We start from the raw sequence: 18,443 nt of genomic DNA on the forward strand, positions 1-18,443 counted from the left end.
GTGTATGGATGAAAAGGAGAATGTCACAGGCATATAGACAGAGCGGACAGAGAGTGCCAGCAAAGTTCCTTAGATTCTTGGTCACAAACCATCAACCTCAAATGACTCATGATGACACAAGCCTCAGGTGGGGGTGACCACTAATATCTGTGTTTGGATGGAGGGGAGAGGAGGGGGGGCACTGACCCTTAGGGCTCTCCCAAGGTAACATCAAAGTTACCACATTTACACAGTGTGGCTCGTTGATCCCTTGTGGACAAGGTAGTACAGTGGCGCTGATATACTAGTGGTTATAATGAGTCACAATTGCTGCCAGCAGTTATAAGTGGTCTCCATTGAATTCACAGTGAAATTATCTGTAGAGCAGCACTTCCCCCTCCTACACCATTCATGTTACTGAATGGACACATTAGCATGATGATGATGTGCACAGTTGAGTAGTGACATTGACGCCAGAGGAAGCTGGTGGGAGGAGCTATAGGAGGATGGGATCATTGTAATGGCTGGAATGGAAGAAATTAAACGGTATCAAACACATGAAACATATGGAAACCACGTTTGACTCCGTTCCATTTATTCCATTCCAGCCATTAGAAAGAGCCCGTCCTCCTATAGCTCCTCCAACCAGTCTCCTCTGATTGACATGTGATTGTAAACATTACATGATTTCACAACTGGAACAATTTGGACTATTTTTCATTGAAGTGTTTTTCCTGTGACTGTGAATATGAATTTCAACCCTCTTTACTTTTGGAAGGCTTTTCTCCTCTTCTGTATCCACTAGATGGCAACCTGATGTAAACCATGGCTGAGACTTCTGGCTGTGTGGTCATCAGGCTCATTATTAACGCATATGATGAGGCAGCACTTCCTATAAAATGCAGCTGACTTGGCCAGCAACATGACAGGCTGAACATGACAGGCTGCCACAAATGGGGGTTTCCTGGAGGGGTTTGCATACACCTTGTGGTCTGAGACCCTTTGCTGGAGCTAAGACCACATCAGGCTCTGATTAAATGGCTTTTAAAACATCCTACTGTATGTGAACTTCTTTGCAGGATATGTTTGCCTGTCTTACTATAGCTTTCATTTTGTATTCTTTTGTTGGCTGCTTTGGTGTTCTTTATACTCAGTTCAAGAAAAAAAGTTTTCTCAATCACCTTGGATTGCAGGTGCTTGGAGAAGATTCACGGCAACCTATAGCCCAAGAAATCATTCTACAAAGGCATACACGTATTTGTTCAGTTATGAACAGCTTGCCTTCTCAAAGCCTTACATTATCTACTCTCCTAGTGGTCTTGTTACCGTAACACAAGGACAGGAAAGGTGGAAAAAAGGCATTGCATTTCCAAGTAACTCTGCAGTAAAAAGGAGAGAAAGAGGGTATTAAAGATCACAACCTCAAATATCAGCTCTGCACAATGTTGCCAAGTCTTGTTGCTATGGAGATTGCCTCCTACTGCAGGTGTGAGTAATGACAGAGGAAGTCAACTGTGCTTTCCCACTCTGTTTGTCTCTCTTATCGCTCTCTTAACTCTCTCTGTTATCCAAAAAACAAGTCTTAAATTAGGGCTTATCAAAAGCTGCAAAATAAAGGAAATTCAAATGAGCACCACAAGCCCTAAATTCACCTATGCACTAAAAATATTTTCCAGCACACAGGTTTGTGTTTCTCTAACCCAAACATCCCAAGAAAAATTTTTCTAAAAAATAAATAACAGAAAAGTGGTGCGTGCATATGTATTCACCCCCTTCGCTATGAAGCCCCTAAATAAGATCTGGTGCAACCAAGTACCTTCAGAAGTCACATAATTAGTTAAATAAAGTCCACCTGTGTGCAATCTAAGTGTCACATGATCTGTCACATGATCTCAGTGTATATATACACCTGTTCTGAAAGGCCACAGAGTCTGCAACACCACTAAGCAAGGGGCACCACCAAGCAAGCGGCACCATGAAGACCAAGGAGCTCTCCAAACAGGTCAGGGACAAAGTTGTGGAGAAGTACAGATCAGGGTTGGGTTATAAAAAAATATCAGAAACTTTGAACATCCCACAGAGCACCATTAAATCCATTATTAAAAAATTGAAAGAATATGGCACCACAACAAACCTGCCAAGAGATGGCCGCCCACCAAAACTCACGGACCAGGCAAGGAGGGCATTAATCAAAGAGTCAACAAAGAGACCAAAGATAACCCTGAAGGAGCTGCAAAGCTCCACAGCGGAGATTGGAGTATCTGTCCATAGGACCACTTTAAGCCATACACTCCACAGAGCTGGGCTTTACGGAAGAGTGGCCAGAAAAAAGCCAGTTTTGCCTTGAAGAATGGGCAAAAATCCCAGTGGCTAGATGTGCCAAGCTTATAGAGACTTACCCCAAGAGACTTGCAGCTGTAATTGCTGCAAAAGGTGGCTCTACAAAGTATTTACTTTGGGGGGGTGAATAGTTATGCACGCTCAAGTTTTCTGTTTTTTTGTCTTATTTCTTGTTTGTATCACAATTACAAATATTTTTGCATCTTCAAAGTGGTAGGCATGTTGTGTAAATCAAATGATACAAACCCCCAAAAAATCAATTTTAATTCCAGGTTGTAAGGCAACAAAATAGCAAAAATGCCAAGGGGGTGAATACTTTCGCAAGCCACTGTATTCACTACACATGCTATTTTACATACAAGTATGGCAATCGTGTCTGAGATGAAGAGGAGGCTGCTTCCAGATGTCTACCATCCTCATCCTCTAAGCTCAATGAGCTGATTCTGCCCACCCAGTGGGTAAGGCCAGCTTCTCCAAAGGCTACAATAGCAGACTCCTGGACTGTGCAAATGTAATCAACCCTTAGGCAGAGTGTGCACAACACAGACTGAAATAAATAGATGCAAGCTTCCAAATACCCAGATAAGTCCAGTGAACCGGGATGGCTTTGCTTTGCATCAATGCTGTTTGAAGATATCCTAGCTGAAAAGCCAAAGATCTGACCTGGCAATGACTGTAGCCATGAACTGCATTCATCAAATTAACTAACACTGAGCCCTCTATTTACTGTAAGTGTTTTTGTAATGTAAAACCAGGTTGAAACCTGCAGTAAGGGAGATAAATACTATGTTTATTTACATGATGAAAATAAATGTAACCAGGGATTGATGGTTCTCTCTCTCTCTCTCTCTCTCTCTCTCTCTCTCTCTCTCTCTCTCTCTCTCTCTCTCTCTCTCTCTCTCTCTCTCTCTCTCTCTCTCTCTCTGAATTAGATGTATACAAAACAATTGCATAGCTAACATCCCAACCACTGTCTGCAATCTTCTCTGGTACATGGCGGCATGTCTGTCTAATTTTGGGCTGCAGTGAGTCACTTTGCATTAAGGAATATTGGCTTCAGCCACTTGTGTCACTCATTCTGGAAGCATGCAGAGTCCCAGGGATTGCTGTTCGTTTCCCACCCTCCATTTTCTTGGTACTGTACACTTCAGATGCTTTTACAGTTTATTTTAAAAAATGTATTTCACCTTTATTTAACCAGGTAAGCCAGTTGAGAACAGTAAAAGCATCCCCTTCAGAAAGAGCTGGTTCTGTCTGTACCCTAAAACCAGTGGAGGCTGCTGAGGGGAGGACGGCTCATAATAATGTCTGGCATGGAGCAAATGGAATGGCATTAAACACATGGAAACTGGGAGCTACAAGTTGTGTGCGTTCACATGCTTTGACCTCCTGGGGAGGCTGATTGGCTAATGGTAAACAAGCAGCGTCACCAATAAACTAAAAGAACAGCTAATAAACTAAAAGAACAGCTATCATGCTTGTGTAACCGGTGTGAAATGGCTAGCTAGTTAGTGGTGCGCGCTAGTAGCATTTCAATCGGTGACGTCACTCACTCTGAGACCTTAAAGTAGTTGTTTCCCTGGCGCTGCAAGCGTTACGGCTTTTGTGGAGCGATAGGTGACGATGCTTTATGGGTTACATTTACATTACATTTTAGTCATTTAGCAGACGCTCTTATCCAGAGCGACTTACATGAGCAATTAGGGTTAAGTGCCTTGCTCAAGGGCACATCGGCAGATTTTTCACCTAGTCGGCTCGGGGATTAGAACCAGCGACCTTTCGGTTACTGGCACAACGCTCTTAACCACTAAGCTACCTACCGCCCCACTTTACTGTTGTCGATGTGTGCAAAGGGTTTATGGTTCGAGCCCAGGTTGGGGCAAGGAGAGGGACGGAAGCAATACTATTGCATTGGTGCTGTTGGCCCGGAGCACTCAGTTGGGCTCTGCTCGGTTGCTGCGGAGGAGGAGGTGGTCAAAGGGGGGTGAGGGTAACCGGTGTGAAATGGCTAGCTAGTTAGCGGTGCACTCTAGTAGCGTTTCAGTCGGTGACACACTCGCTCTGAGACCTTGAAGTAAGTTGTTTCCCTTGCTCTGAGACGGCCACGACTTTTGTGTAGCGATAGTTAACGATGCTTCGTGGGTGACTGTTGTCGATGTGTGCAGAGAGTCCCTGGTTCGAGCCCAGGTTTGGAAGCAACACTGTTACACTTGTAAACACATTATAGTGTTCAAAAACAATATTAATAGATTGTTTTTTATAAATCATGTTTTATTGTTGCATTTAACTGCCGAAGATCCTGTTATCAAGGTAATTGCCTTAGTAGGTGACGACAGAGTTCATCATGTGGGAGAAGTCGGAGCTCATGGATGATAGACGAGTTTTCTATAATTACCAGATGGAGGGGCGTTCAAGTGGATTTTTCCGAGTCGTATGCTCATATTTACGAATTGACGAGATGTTATGACTGCCGCATTTATATAGGAAGAGGGCGTGTCAGGAAGGGGGAGCCATTTTTGAATGCATGCGTGGTGAGAAATGTTTGCGACTAGGAAACTGTTGATAGTTTTATGCTGCGTTAATAACCAAGTGGGAAGGTAGTAATTACCAGTTGTGAAGTTGTAAATACCAGTATGATACATTCAAGTGCTTTGAACTTGTTGAGAAATGCCGATTGGCTAATGCCAACAAGCTGTGACAACCATAAACGAAAAGTACAGCTATCATGTTTGTAAACAAACTATAGTGTTGAAAAACCATATTAATATATTGCTTTTTATAAATAATGTTTTGTTGTTGCATTTAACTGCCGAAAATGCTGTTATTGAGGTAATTTCCTTAGTAGGTGACGACAGAGGTCAGCATGTGGGAGAAGTTGGAGCTCAGGGATGATATATGAGTTTTCCCAGTCGTTTGTGGTAAATACCAACTTCCCACTTGGTTATGAACGCAGCATAAATGCCTAGTTTTCTCAAGCCATACAAGTGAGACTTTCTCAAAGACTTGTCAGGGATATTGATCCTCAAAAGAAGTTTCCTTTTGTGTACTATTTGACTTCTAAGAATCATAGTTTGTAATGCTATTTCTAAGACCTACTTATATATTTTGGGGGTTTTGCTCTGTGGACTATTTTCCTTTGGAATATTATACTGGACTGTGCAACTGAACCTTTAAGATGAATCCTATTTTGGAACTGAATTGAACATTTACTTTCATCGAAGGACAAATATATAGTTACTTAACTAAAACAGAGACTTGATTTTACATTTCTTATTTGTGTTTCAGAGACTGAGCCTATACATTTTAGCGGATTTTTGTGAATGTTGGTTTGATTCTGTATGCCATCTGATTTATTTGTGAATAAACATTATTCTTTACATGCCATTTGTGCCCTTCCTTGTATTTCTATTAGCGGCGTTGGGTTTAGTGGTAACTGACCATTACACTCTGCAAATTGTTTGGAATTGTTCTTTGCACTTAGTTTCACATCTACAGTGGCTTGCGAAAGTATTTGGCATTTTTGCTATTTTGTTGCCTTAAAATGGATTTTGTTGGAATTAAAATGGATTTTAGACAAAAGAAAAAGAACTTGAGCGTGCGTAACTATTCACCCCCCCCAAAGTCAATACTTTGTAGAGCCATCTTTTGCAGCAATTACAGCTGCAAGTCTCTTGGGGTAAGTCTCTATAAGCTTGGCACATCCAGCCACTGGGATTTTTGCCCATTCTTCAAGGCAAAACTGGCTTTTTTCTGTCCAAGCCCAGCTCTGTGGAGTGTACGGCTTAATGTGGTCCTATGGACAGATACTCCAATCTCCGCTGTGGAGCTTTGCAGCTCCTTCAGGGTTATCTTTGGTCTCTTTGTTGACTCTCTGATTAATGCCCTCCTTGCCTGGTCCGTGAGTTTTGGTGGGCGGCCCTCTCTTGGCAGGTTTGTTGTGGTGCCATATTCTTTCCATTTTTTAATAATGGATTTAATGGTGCTCCGTGGGATGTTCCAAGTTTCTGATATTTTTTTATAACCCAACCCTGATCTGTAATTCTCCACAACTTTGTCCTGACCTGTTTGGAGAGCTCCTTGGTCTTCATGGTGCCGCTTGCTTGGTGGTGCCCCTTGCTTAGTGGTGTTACAGACTCTGGGGCCTTTCAGAACAGGTATATATATACTGAGATCATTTGACACTTAGATTGCACACAGGTGTACTTTATTTAACTAATTATGTGACTTCTGAAGGTAACTGGTTGCGCCAGATCTTATTCCAGCCCCGCACCTCGCACCAAGCCAGTGGTGCGCGTCGCCAGCCCGGTCCGGCCTGTTCCTGTCCCTCGCACCAAACTAGTGGTGCACGTCGCCAGCCCGGCCCGGCCTGCTCCTGCCCCTCGCACCAAGCCAGTGGTGCGCGTCGCCAGCCCGGCCCGTTCCTGCCCCTCGCACCAAGCCAGTGGTGCGCGTCGCCAGCCCGGTCCGGCCCGTTCCTGCTCCCCGCCAGTGGTGCACGTCGTCAGCCCAGTCTGGCCCGTGCCTGCTCCCCGCACCAAGCCAGTGGTGCGTGTGTCCAGTCCGGCACGGCCCGTGCCTGTTCCACCGGTGCCTGGTCCGGCACCGGTCAGCTGCTCCACTCCGGAGCCAGAGCAATCCGCTCCACCGGGGTCCAGTTCAGCTCCGGTCAGCGGCTCCACTCCGGAGCCAGAGCAGTTCGATCCACCGTCGTCGGGTCCAGCTCCAGTCAGCGGTTCCAGTCCAGACCCAGACGTCAGTTTTTTGTCACAGGATCTCTAGTGGCACAGTTAGCACTGCGATGCAGTGCCTTAGACCACTGCGCCACTCGGGAGACATATTGTTATATATATTATATTGTTGATCCATCCTCAGTTTTCTCCTATAACAGACATTAAACTCTGTAACTATTTGGCCTCATGGTGAGATCCCTGAGTGGTTGCCTTCTTCTCTGGCAACTGAGTTAGGAAGGACACCTGTAACTTTGTAGTGACTGGGTGTATTGATACACCACCCAAAGTCACCATGCTCAAAGGGATATTCAATGTCTGCTTTTCTTTTCTTATTTTATGTTATTTTACCAATAGGTGCCCTTCTTTGCGAGGCATTGGAAAACATCCCTGGTCTTTGTGGTTGAATCTGTGTTTGAAATTCACTGCTCGACTGAGAGACCTTAAAGATAATTGTATGTGAGGGGTACAGAGATGAGGTAGTCATTCAACAATCATGTTAAACACTATTATTGCAGTCCATGCAATTTATGTGACTTGTTAAGCACATGTTTACTCCTGAACTTATTTAGGCTTGAATACTTACTAACTTAAGACATTTCAGCTTTTCATTTTTAATTAATTTGAAAAATGTCTAAAAACATAATTTCACTTTGTCATTTTGGGGTATTGTGTGTAGGCCAGTGACAATAAAAATCTTAAATTCAGGCTGTAACACAACAAAATGTGGAAAAAATAATGGGGTGTGAATACTTTCTTAAGGCACTGTATGTATTCATGGTTATGCAATATCAAGTGGCCTCTGATTTACTGGATATCATATAAGTTATTTCCTCCATGATCATAATGCCTTGAAGAATCTCACAAGGGGAAAGCATGGAAAAGTCCTGCCACTTTTTGGTAAACGGGAGGAATGGGGCTAGAGCAATGTAACCACTCACAACTTCATAGACAGAGAATCAATGGCTATATATCATTAATTTAAAAGTTTTAAAAAATGAATAGATATTCCAATCCCAGACTGCCACTTTAAATAAAAAACTATTCATTTTTTACGATGACTTGTCCAATTCCATCAGTTTTGGAGCAGTTGTTATGCACTGCAGGCGGCTGCTGTTTGGGTTTCCTGTGGCTTTGAGACTAACCAAGGCAGACTGAGAAAGGCTTATTAAAAATGCCTGCACCGCACCGCAGATCCATTCTCAAGGCCACGACCAGGGAAAATGCATCGAGCTACAAATAGAATCCTACATATAGATTATCTAAATGTATAGAGCACAGATATAAATATCCACTGCACTAGGTTGTTTCCTGAAGGGAGAAGGAATTCAATGTTAATGAGAGCTGACATTTTCATAGTTCATTGCTCCATCTCAGTATAAGCATGAGAGCAGGCCTGATGTGTTTTGCTTGTGTAATGGACCCAAATTGTCAAGTGTCATACTTTACACATCTTTGTGTACATTCTGATATAGGAATACGGGAAGGATAAGCAAAAATTAAATAGTATACAATGGTATGACAATCAGCTTCCTAGATACCTCAGGAACAACCTGAATGTAAACGTGATGAATTGAACATCCGATGATCTGGAGCCCATTCCCAGTGGCAGGCTAAAATGGCATGAGCTTGATGAACAAATATGAATCAGTATGGGGAAAGGGAATGACTGAGGGAGAAGTAATTTCAACTTAGTGAATTTTGGTGGCACACGGTCCTCAGTGTTGTAACTGGCCGCTAAATCACTAAGGCTGGCCGTGATTGTGATTCGTCATTTAGGAACAATACATCCGACATGAAACATATCCCCATAAGGGGATTTATGGTGTAGCACACAAAAGCTGCTAAATGAACTGCATCTGCCCTACAGCCGATCTAAATGTCACACAGACAAGTAAGAAGAGCAATGACTTGGGGAGGCTCATGTTGGGGGGATTGTTGATGTTCTACATCAGCTGAGATAATAGCATTTTTATTGAGAGTGGTCGTCAACAGCGGCGTAATCTTGCCTGGGCCTGGCGAGCACTGAGCTGTAGTGTAAGTGATGGGTCTCTGCCAGGATCTGACCATTAAGACTCATTAATCCCCATTGATAGCCCTGATGCACTGATAGGTACTCTGAAAGGAAGCGGCGAAGGAAAAGGTCAGCGTATGGATCTTGATTTGACCTCACTAACACATCCCTGATTGGCAGCATCTGTCATCCATAGATTTAATTTAGCGGTGATTGAGTGCTGGAGAGGACAGATTGGTAAAAACCCCTGCAGGCTCTCTCATTGCCCTGCTGGCTCTTCCAGATGGAATCTGTATCCGCCAACCTTAATGGCACATTGTCCTCTGTTCCCACTTGATATATGCTGCAAAAACAGTGGGTGTGCAGTGTGGTGCCAGGACAACAACCTCTCCCTCAACGTGGGCAAGACAAAGGAGCTTATTGTGGACTACAGGAAACGGAGGGCCGAACAAACCCCCATTCATATCGACAGGGCTGTAGTGGACCAGGTCGAGAGCTTCAAGTTGCTCGGTGTCCACATTGCTAAGGACCTATCATGGTCCAAGCACACCAACACAGTCGTGAAGAGGGCACGACAACACCTCTTCCGCCTCAGGAGGCTGAAAAGATGTGTCATGGGCCCTCAGATCCTCAAAAAGTTATACAGCTGCGCCATTGAGAGCATTTTGAGCTGCATTATCGCTTGGTATGGCAACTGCCCGGTATCCGACCACAAGGCGCTACAGAGGGTAGTGTGTACGGCCCAGTACATCACTGGGGCCGAACTCCCTGCCATCCAGGACCTCTATACCAGGTGGTGTCGGAGGAAGGCCCTAAACATTTTCAAAGACCCCAGCCACCCAAGTCATAGACTGTTCTCTCTGCTACCACACAGCAAGCGGTACCGGAGCGCTAAGTCTGAGACCAAAAGGCTCCTGAACAGCTTCTACCCCACAGCCATAAGACTGCTAAATAGTTAACCAAATAGCTATCTGCATTGTCCCTTTTGCACTAACTCTTTTTGACTTTATGCACACACACACTGGACTCTACCCACACACTCACACATACTTACAACCCACACACTCACACATACTTACACTGACACTCCAACCAGTGGTGTTTTGGGGTATCTGTACTTTACTTTACTAATTATACTTTTAATTTTACTTCACTACATTCCTAAAGAAAATAATTTACTTTTTACTCCATACATTTTTCCTCACACCCAAAAGTACTCATGACATTTTGAATGCTTAGCGGGACAGAAAAAGGTCAAATTCACACACTTATCAAGAGAACACCCCTGGTCATCCCTACTGCCTCTGATCTGGCAGATTCACTAAACACAAAGGCTTGGTTTGTAAATGATGTCTGAGTGTTGGAGTGTGCCCCTGGCTATCTGTAAATAAAGAAAATGGTGCAGTCTGGTTTGCTTAATATAAGCAATTTGAAATGATTTATACTTTTTGTTTTACATTTGATACTTAAGTATATTTTTTTGCAATTACATTTACTTTTGATACTTAAGTATATTTAAAACTAAATACTTTTAGATTTTTACTCAAGTAGTATTTTATTGGGTGACTTTCACTTTTACTTGAGTCATTTTCTATGAAGGTATCTTCACTTTTACTTAAGTATGACAATTGGATACTTTTTTCCTCCACTGACTCCAACACATACACACACACACTCACACACACACACACACACACACACACACACACACACACACTCACACATAACATGTACAAACAGGCACACATTCGCCACACACACACTTCCACACTCATCATATACGCTACTGTCTATTTTCTATCCTGTTGCCTAGTCACTTTACCCCTACCTACAGTATATGTACATATCTACCTCAATTTCCTCGTATCCCTGCACATCGACTCGGTACTGGTACCCCATGTATATAGCAAGCTATCATTGCTCATTGTGGATTTATTCCTTGTGTTACTATATTTTTTTATATTATTATTATTATTGTATTCTGCATTCTTGGGAAGAGCCCGTAAGTAAGCATTTCACTGTTAGTCTACACCTCTTGTTACAAAACATGTGACTGATTGATTTGTGTTGCCAATGCCCTACTCAAGACCAGTATTTACAGTAGATTTTGCTCTCTTTTCCCATATATATTTTCCACTTACCATGATGAAGATACACTTCATTTCAGACACCAGATTTCAATAATACTGGAATGTCGAGGTGTGATTTCCTAGATATCACACTTATTTATTTTTATTTTATTGTCATTTAGCAGACGCTCTTATCCAGAGAGACTTACAGGAGCAATTAGGGTTAAGTGCCTTGCTCAAGGGCACATCGACAGATTTTTCACCTAGTCGGCTCGGGGATTAGAACCAGCGACCTTTCGGTTACTGGCACAACGCTCTTAACCACTAAGCAACCTGCCGCCCCAGCCAGCTGTTGTAGTTCAAATGAAGGAACATCTATTCCTAGCACTACAAATGTTCAGTTACAGTATAAGAACTGTGACAACCAACACCTGCCCTGAAAGAGCCCAACTCTCCGCTACCCCATCAGCACATCAAAACATTGTTTGTGTTCTTGATACTCTAGAATAGATAGAGGAAGACCAGGGACCATTTGTTCTTTAGGGATTGCATAGTTGTTCTTATGTCGCTGATCGATATCTAATTTTACATTTATGAGGTGTCTTGACGCCTTCAGTGAACAAATGTGTGTGGTGGTAGACGGCTACTTTAATGTACCTGGCCATTATATGTTACATTATTCAGTTATGGGATGCACTGGACATAATTTTTGCTGAGCAAAGCAAGATCTGCTGGTGAATCCAATGCCAATATTGTAGGGAATATGGGAGGAGAAGACTTCCATGTACAATGGAACATGTCCAACTATCACACATTCCCAGGAGGGAGGAGAGCAAGTGTGAGCCAACCGACATCAAGCATTCCATCTCCTCCCACTCCACTCCTCTCCAGGCATCCTCCAGAGCAGATAGAAGACATAAACAGGGATGGAGAGGATGCAGGGAGGAGGATGGGCCTGGTTACATAATGGAGGGACGGGTTTGCGTGTCCCCTCTGAGTTCACATTAGCTGATGGAGGAGGGGAAGCTTGAAGACACCCTGTGTATCCCTACTTGGGCTCTGCCACACTGCATTAATGTCTCCATTCACAGTCACTGATAATTGGCTTACTTTGAGGGGTTTGTTTGTTTGTTTGTATCTATCTATCTAGCTACTGTAGAATTGTACATCATAGAACTACAGTGTGCAACATGTAGACTGCTTTCTCCAATCCTCAGCCTAGTAAAGGTGCAGAAGCAGAGAAAAGCAGAGAGAGTTAGAATGCAGTGAAATCAAATTGAAAATGAACAAAAGACAGTACATAGCTAAACTGCTACTGGAGGATAGATTATTTCATGCATCAGGAATTGTTCTACATTTGGTCCCCGAATCATGGTGCATATTCTCATTGTTGAACCATTGCAGACAATTTTAAATATCTTGAATAAGAATAAAACATTCATACAGTATTCAGATTAGAATTGTTTGCATGGTTGCAATGTGTATTTTATCACTGAATAAGATACATTTATTCTAAATTACTGTATAAAATAACTGTGGTGTTTCCTTGTGCACTACTGACAATTTATTATGTTCCTTCTTAACTTTAGCGAACATGGAAGAGGATACAGTTGAAAAATATATGGCAAATAGAAATCTAATATGGATGGTGTTAAGAGATAGATGGGAGGTGTTGAATGGAGCTGAAGGATGGGTCTAATAACAACTAACAACTAATAACAACAAGATAACTAATGTAAAGCATACTGTGTCCATAATCAGTATATAGGTTATAGGTTGAGAGCTTTTGTGAAAGAGCACAGCTGGAAAGATATGGTATATAGAAGCAAACTGTCACACCCTGGTTCTGGGACTCATTATTGTTGAGCCAGGGTGTGTGCAGTCTATGTGTTTTGGTTCTATGTTGGGTGTAGAGTGTTGTATTTCTATGTTTGGGCAATGACTCCCAATCGGAGGTAACGAGTGTCAGCTGTCGGCTCGTTATCTCTGATTGGGAGCCATATTTATCTGTATGTTTTCCTGTGGGGTTTGTGGGTTTTTGTTTCCTTGTTGCTGTCTGTATCAGTAGTGGAACTTCACGTATCGTATTTTGTTGTTTTCTTCGTGGTTGCTTTTATTAATAAAGTCATCATGTTTCTCGGAACACGCGCTGCGCGTTGGTCTCATCCTTCACACGATCGTGACAGAAAAACCCACCACAACAAGACCAAGCAGCGTGTGAAGCGGCAACAGGACCCAGCCATAAAGGATTCATGGACATGGGAGGAGATTCTGGATGGTAAGGGGCCTTGGGCACAACCGGGAGAGTATCGCCGTCCTCGTGAAGAGCTGGAGGCAGCTAAAGCCGAGAGGCGGCGATATGAGGAGGCAGCACGGAGGCAAGACTGGAAGCCTGTGGGTACTACCCAAGAATTTCTTGGGGGGGGGCTAAGAGGGAGTGTGGCGAAGTCAGGTAGGAGACCTGCGCCTACTCCCTGGACTGACCGTGGAGAGCGAGAGTACGGGCAGACACCGTGTTACGCAGTTGAGCGCATGGTGTCTCCTGTACGCAGGCATAGCCCGGTTCGGTACAGTCCAGCTCCACGTATCGGCCGGGCCAGATTGAGTGTTGAGCCGGATGTCATGAAGCCGGTCCCACGCATCAGACCACCAGTGCGTCTTCTCGGGCCGGCGTACATGGCACCAGCCTTACGCATGGTGTTCCCGGTTCGCCCACATAGGCCGGTGCGGGTTAGTCCACCTCCCCGTACTGGTCGGGCGACGGGGAGCATCAAGCCGGGTAAGGTTGGGCAGGCTCAGTGCTCAAGGGGGCCAGTACGCCTGCACGGTCCGGTGTTTCCGGCGCCACCTCCCCGCTCCAGCCCAGTACCACCAGTACCTACACCACGCACCAGGTTTCCAGTGCGTCTTCAGAGCCCTGTGTCTCCTCCACGCACTGGCTCTATGGTGCGTGTCTCCAGCCCTTTACCACCAGTGCAGACACCACGCACCAAGCCTCCTGTGTGTCCCCCGAGTCCTGTGCATCCTGTTGTTGCTCTCCGCACTAGCCCTGAGATGCGTGTCCTCAGCCCGGTACCTCCAGTTCCGGCACCACGCATCAGGCCTACGGTGCGTCCCCAGGGCCAAGCATGCCCTGTTGCTTCTCCCCGCACTAGCCCTGTGATGCGTGTCCTCAGCCCGGTACCTCCAGTTCCGGCACCACGCAACAGGCCTACGGTGCGCCTCAGACGGCCAGAGTCTGCCGTCTGCCCAACGGGGCCTGAACTGTCCGTCTGCCCAACGGGGCCTGAACTGTCCGTCTGCCCAACGCCGTCTGAACTGCCCGTCTGCCCAACGCCGTCTGAACTGCCCGTCTGCCCAACGCCGTCTGAACTGCCCGTCTGCCCAACGGCGCCTGAACTGCCTGTCGGCCCAACGCCGTCTGAACTGTCCGTCTGCCCAACGCCGTCTGAACTACCCGTCTGTACAGAGCCTACAAAGCCGCCCGTCTGCCATGAGCCTTCAGAGCCGTCCGCCAGATCGGAGCCGCTAGAGCTCTCCGCCAGACAGGATCAGCCAGAGCCTTCCGCCAGACAGGATCAGCCAGAGCCTTCCGCCAGACAGGATCAGCCAGAGCCTTCCGCCAGACAGGATCAGCCAGAGCCTTCCGCCAGACAGGATCAGCCAGAGCCTTCCGCCAGACAGGATCAGCCAGAGCCTTCCGTCAGACCGGATCAGCCAGAGCCTTCCGTCAGACCGGAGCAGCCAGAGCCTTCCGTCAGACCGGATCAGCCAGAGCCTTCCGCCAGACCGGATCAGCCAGAGCCTTCCGCCAGACAGGATCAGCCAGAGCCTTCGGCCAGACAGGATCAGCCAGATCCGTCGGCCAGCCATGAGCAGCCAGATCCGTCGGCCAGCCATGAGCAGCCAGATCCGTCGGCCAGCCATGAGCAGCCAGATCCGTCAGCCAGCCATGAGCAGCCAGATCCGCCAGCCAGCCATGAGCAGCCAGATCCTTCAGCCAGCCATGAGCCGTTCAGCCAGGATCCGCCAGAGCCAGCCGGCCAGGATCCGCCATTGAGTCAGGTACTGCCCCTTAGTCCGGTGCTGCCCCTTAGTCTGGTGCTGCCCCTTAGGCCGGTACTGCCCCTTAGTCCGGTACTGCCCCTTAGTCCGGTGCTGCCCCTTAGTCAGGTGCTGCCCCTTAGTCCGGTGCTGCCCCTTAGTCCGGTGCTGCCCCTTAGTCCGGTGCTGCCCCTTAGTCCGGTGCTGCCCCTTAGTCCGGTGCTGCCTCTTAGTCCGGTGCTGCCCCTTAAACCGGTGGGGGTCATGTGGAGGAGGCTAGGTAAGCGGGTAGGGACTATGGTGGGGTGGTGGTCTAGGCCGGAGCCAGAACCGCCACCGAGGAGGTATGCCCGCCCAGCCCTCCCCTGTTTGGGGGTTTTGAGGCGCGGTCGCAGTCCGCGCCTTTAGGGGGGGGTACTGTCACACCCTGGTTCTGGGACTCATTATTGTTGAGCCAGGGTGTGTGCAGTCTATGTGTTTTGGTTCTATGTTGGGTGTAGAGTGTTGTATTTCTATGTTTGGGCAATGACTCCCAATCGGAGGTAACGAGTGTCAGCTGTCGGCTCGTTATCTCTGATTGGGAGCCATATTTATCTGTATGTTTTCCTGTGGGGTTTGTGGGTTTTTGTTTCCTTGTTGCTGTCTGTATCAGTAGTGGAACTTCACGTATCGTATTTTGTTGTTTTCTTCGTGGTTGCTTTTATTAATAAAGTCATCATGTTTCTCGGAACACGCGCTGCGCGTTGGTCTCATCCTTCACACGATCGTGACACAAACCGGATGGACATCATGAAAATGATCGGAGAGGTTGAGGGTAGAGGAAGTTCAGGAGTAAAACAAACAAAATAGAATTATTGTAAAATTGACTGTGTCCATAAAATGTATATAGTATGTATAAGCTGGAAGTAGAGGCCTAAGCGTTGTTGTTCACTAGTTTACTCCAATTAGGGATGGGGTGGTGGGGTTGGAAAGTAATAAAGGGAAATATATATATATTTTTAAGGATATATATATGTATATTTATGTATTTATATGTATGTATGTGTATATGTATGTATGTATGTATATGTTTATATATATATATATATATATATACAGTGGGGAGAACAAGTATTTGATACACTGCCGATTTTGCAGGTTTTCCTACTTACAAAGCATGTAGAGGTCTGTAATTTTTATCATAGGTACACTTCAACTGTGAGAGACGCAATCTAAAACAAAAATCCAGAAAATCACACTGTATGATTTTTAAGTAATTAATTTAGCATTTTATTGCATGACATAAGTATTTGATACATCCGAAAAGCAGAACTTAATATTTGGTACAGAAACCTTTGTCTGCAATTACAGAGATTATACGTTTCCTGTAGGTCTTGACCAGGTTTGCACACACTGCAGCAGGGATTTTGGCCCACTCCTCCATACAGACCTTCTCCAGATCCTTCAGGTTTCGGGGCTGTCGCTGGGCAATACGGACTTTCAGCTCCCTCCAAAGATTTTCTATTGGGTTCAGGTCTGGAGACTGGCTAGGCCACTCCAGGACCTTGAGATGCTTCTTACGGAGCCACTCCTTAGTTGCCCTGGCTGTGTGTTTCGGGTCATTGTCATGCTGGAAGACCCAGCCACGACTCATCTTCAATGCTCTTACTGAGGGAAGGAGGTTGTTGGCCAAGATCTCGCGATACATGGCCCCATCCATCCTCCCCTCAATATGGTGCAGTCGTCCTGTCCCCTTTGCAGAAAAGCATCCCCAAAGAATGATGTTTCCACCTCCATGCTTCACGGTTGGGATGGTGTTCTTGGGGTTGTACTCATCCTTCTTCTTCCTCCAAACACGGCGAGTGGAGTTTAGACCAAAAAGCTATATTTTTGTCTCATCAGACCACATTACCTTCTCCCATTCCTCCTCTGGATCATCCAGATGGTCATTGGCAAACTTCAGACGGGCCTGGACATGCGCTGGCTTGAGCAGGGGGATCTTGCGTGCGCTGCAGGATTTTAATCGATGACGGCGTAGTGTGTTACTAATGTTTTTCTTTGAGACTGTGGTCCCAGCTCTCTTCAGGTCATTGACCAGGTCCTGCCGTGTAGTTCTGGGCTGATCCCTCACCTTCCTCATGATCATTGATGCCCCACGAGGTGAGATCTTGCATGGAGCCCCAGACTGAGGATGATTGACCGTCATCTTGAACTTCTTCCATTTTCTAATAATTGCGCCAACAGTTGTTGCCTTCTCACCAAGCTGCTTGCCTATTGTCCTGTAGCCCATCCCAGCCTTGTGCAGGGCTACAATTTTATCCCTGATGTCCTTACACAGCTCTCTGGTATTGGCCATTGTGGAGAGGTTGGAGTCTGTTTGATTGTGTGTGTGGACAGGTGTCTTTTATACAGGTAACGAGTTCAAACAGGTGCAGTTAATACAGGTAATGAGTGGAGAACAGGAGGGCTTCTTAAAGAAAAACTAACAGGTCTGTGAGAGCCGGAATTCTTACTGGTTGGTAGGTGATCAAATACTTATGTCATGCAATAAAATGCAAATTAATTACTTAAAAATCATACAGTGTGATTTTCTGGATTTTTGTTTTAGATTCCGTCTCTCACAGTTGAAGTGTACCTATGATACAAATTACAGACCTCTACATGCTTTGTAAGTAGGAAAACCTGCAAAATCGGCAGTGTATCAAATACTTGTTCTCCCCACTGTATATATATATATATATATATATATATATGCGAGAGAAAAAACACATATGGGGGATTGGAAGTGATGCAGACAATTACATTGATGGAAGTTACAATCTATCTGCAATATTAAAGCTGATCCCCCCCCCCAAAAAAAAAAAAAAAAATACATAAATAATAATAATACAAAAAATAACAACAACATGGAAGAGGATAAGTGTTCAGGATATCAGATCCTTAAAATTAAACTGTTTAGACAAAATAAGATATCAGCCAAGAGAGGTGATGACAATCCTTCCAATAGCAAATATGTTTCCCTAGAAGCTTGCAGCACACACTGTACTGCATGTCTGGGACGTTGCTTTGAAGGTTTTCTTTCCCACTGTGTGTCGTGCCATCCCAAATAACACACTGTTTTAGCTGCGAGATGACAGAAATGTAGAGAATAGTAGGGAATCAAAGGACCTTGAAGGCTTAGAAGGAAGGAGCTGTTAATGTTGCATTTCTAGTAAAACTACTTTTGTCTACTTGAGGCTATACATTTAAAATAGAGATTGAAAGTGTTTTGTAAGCACATTCATGGATATA

This window comes from Coregonus lavaretus (genome assembly GCF_964263955.1).
Source record: "Coregonus lavaretus genome assembly, chromosome: 9".
Classification (NCBI taxonomy): domain Eukaryota; kingdom Metazoa; phylum Chordata; class Actinopteri; order Salmoniformes; family Salmonidae; genus Coregonus; species Coregonus lavaretus.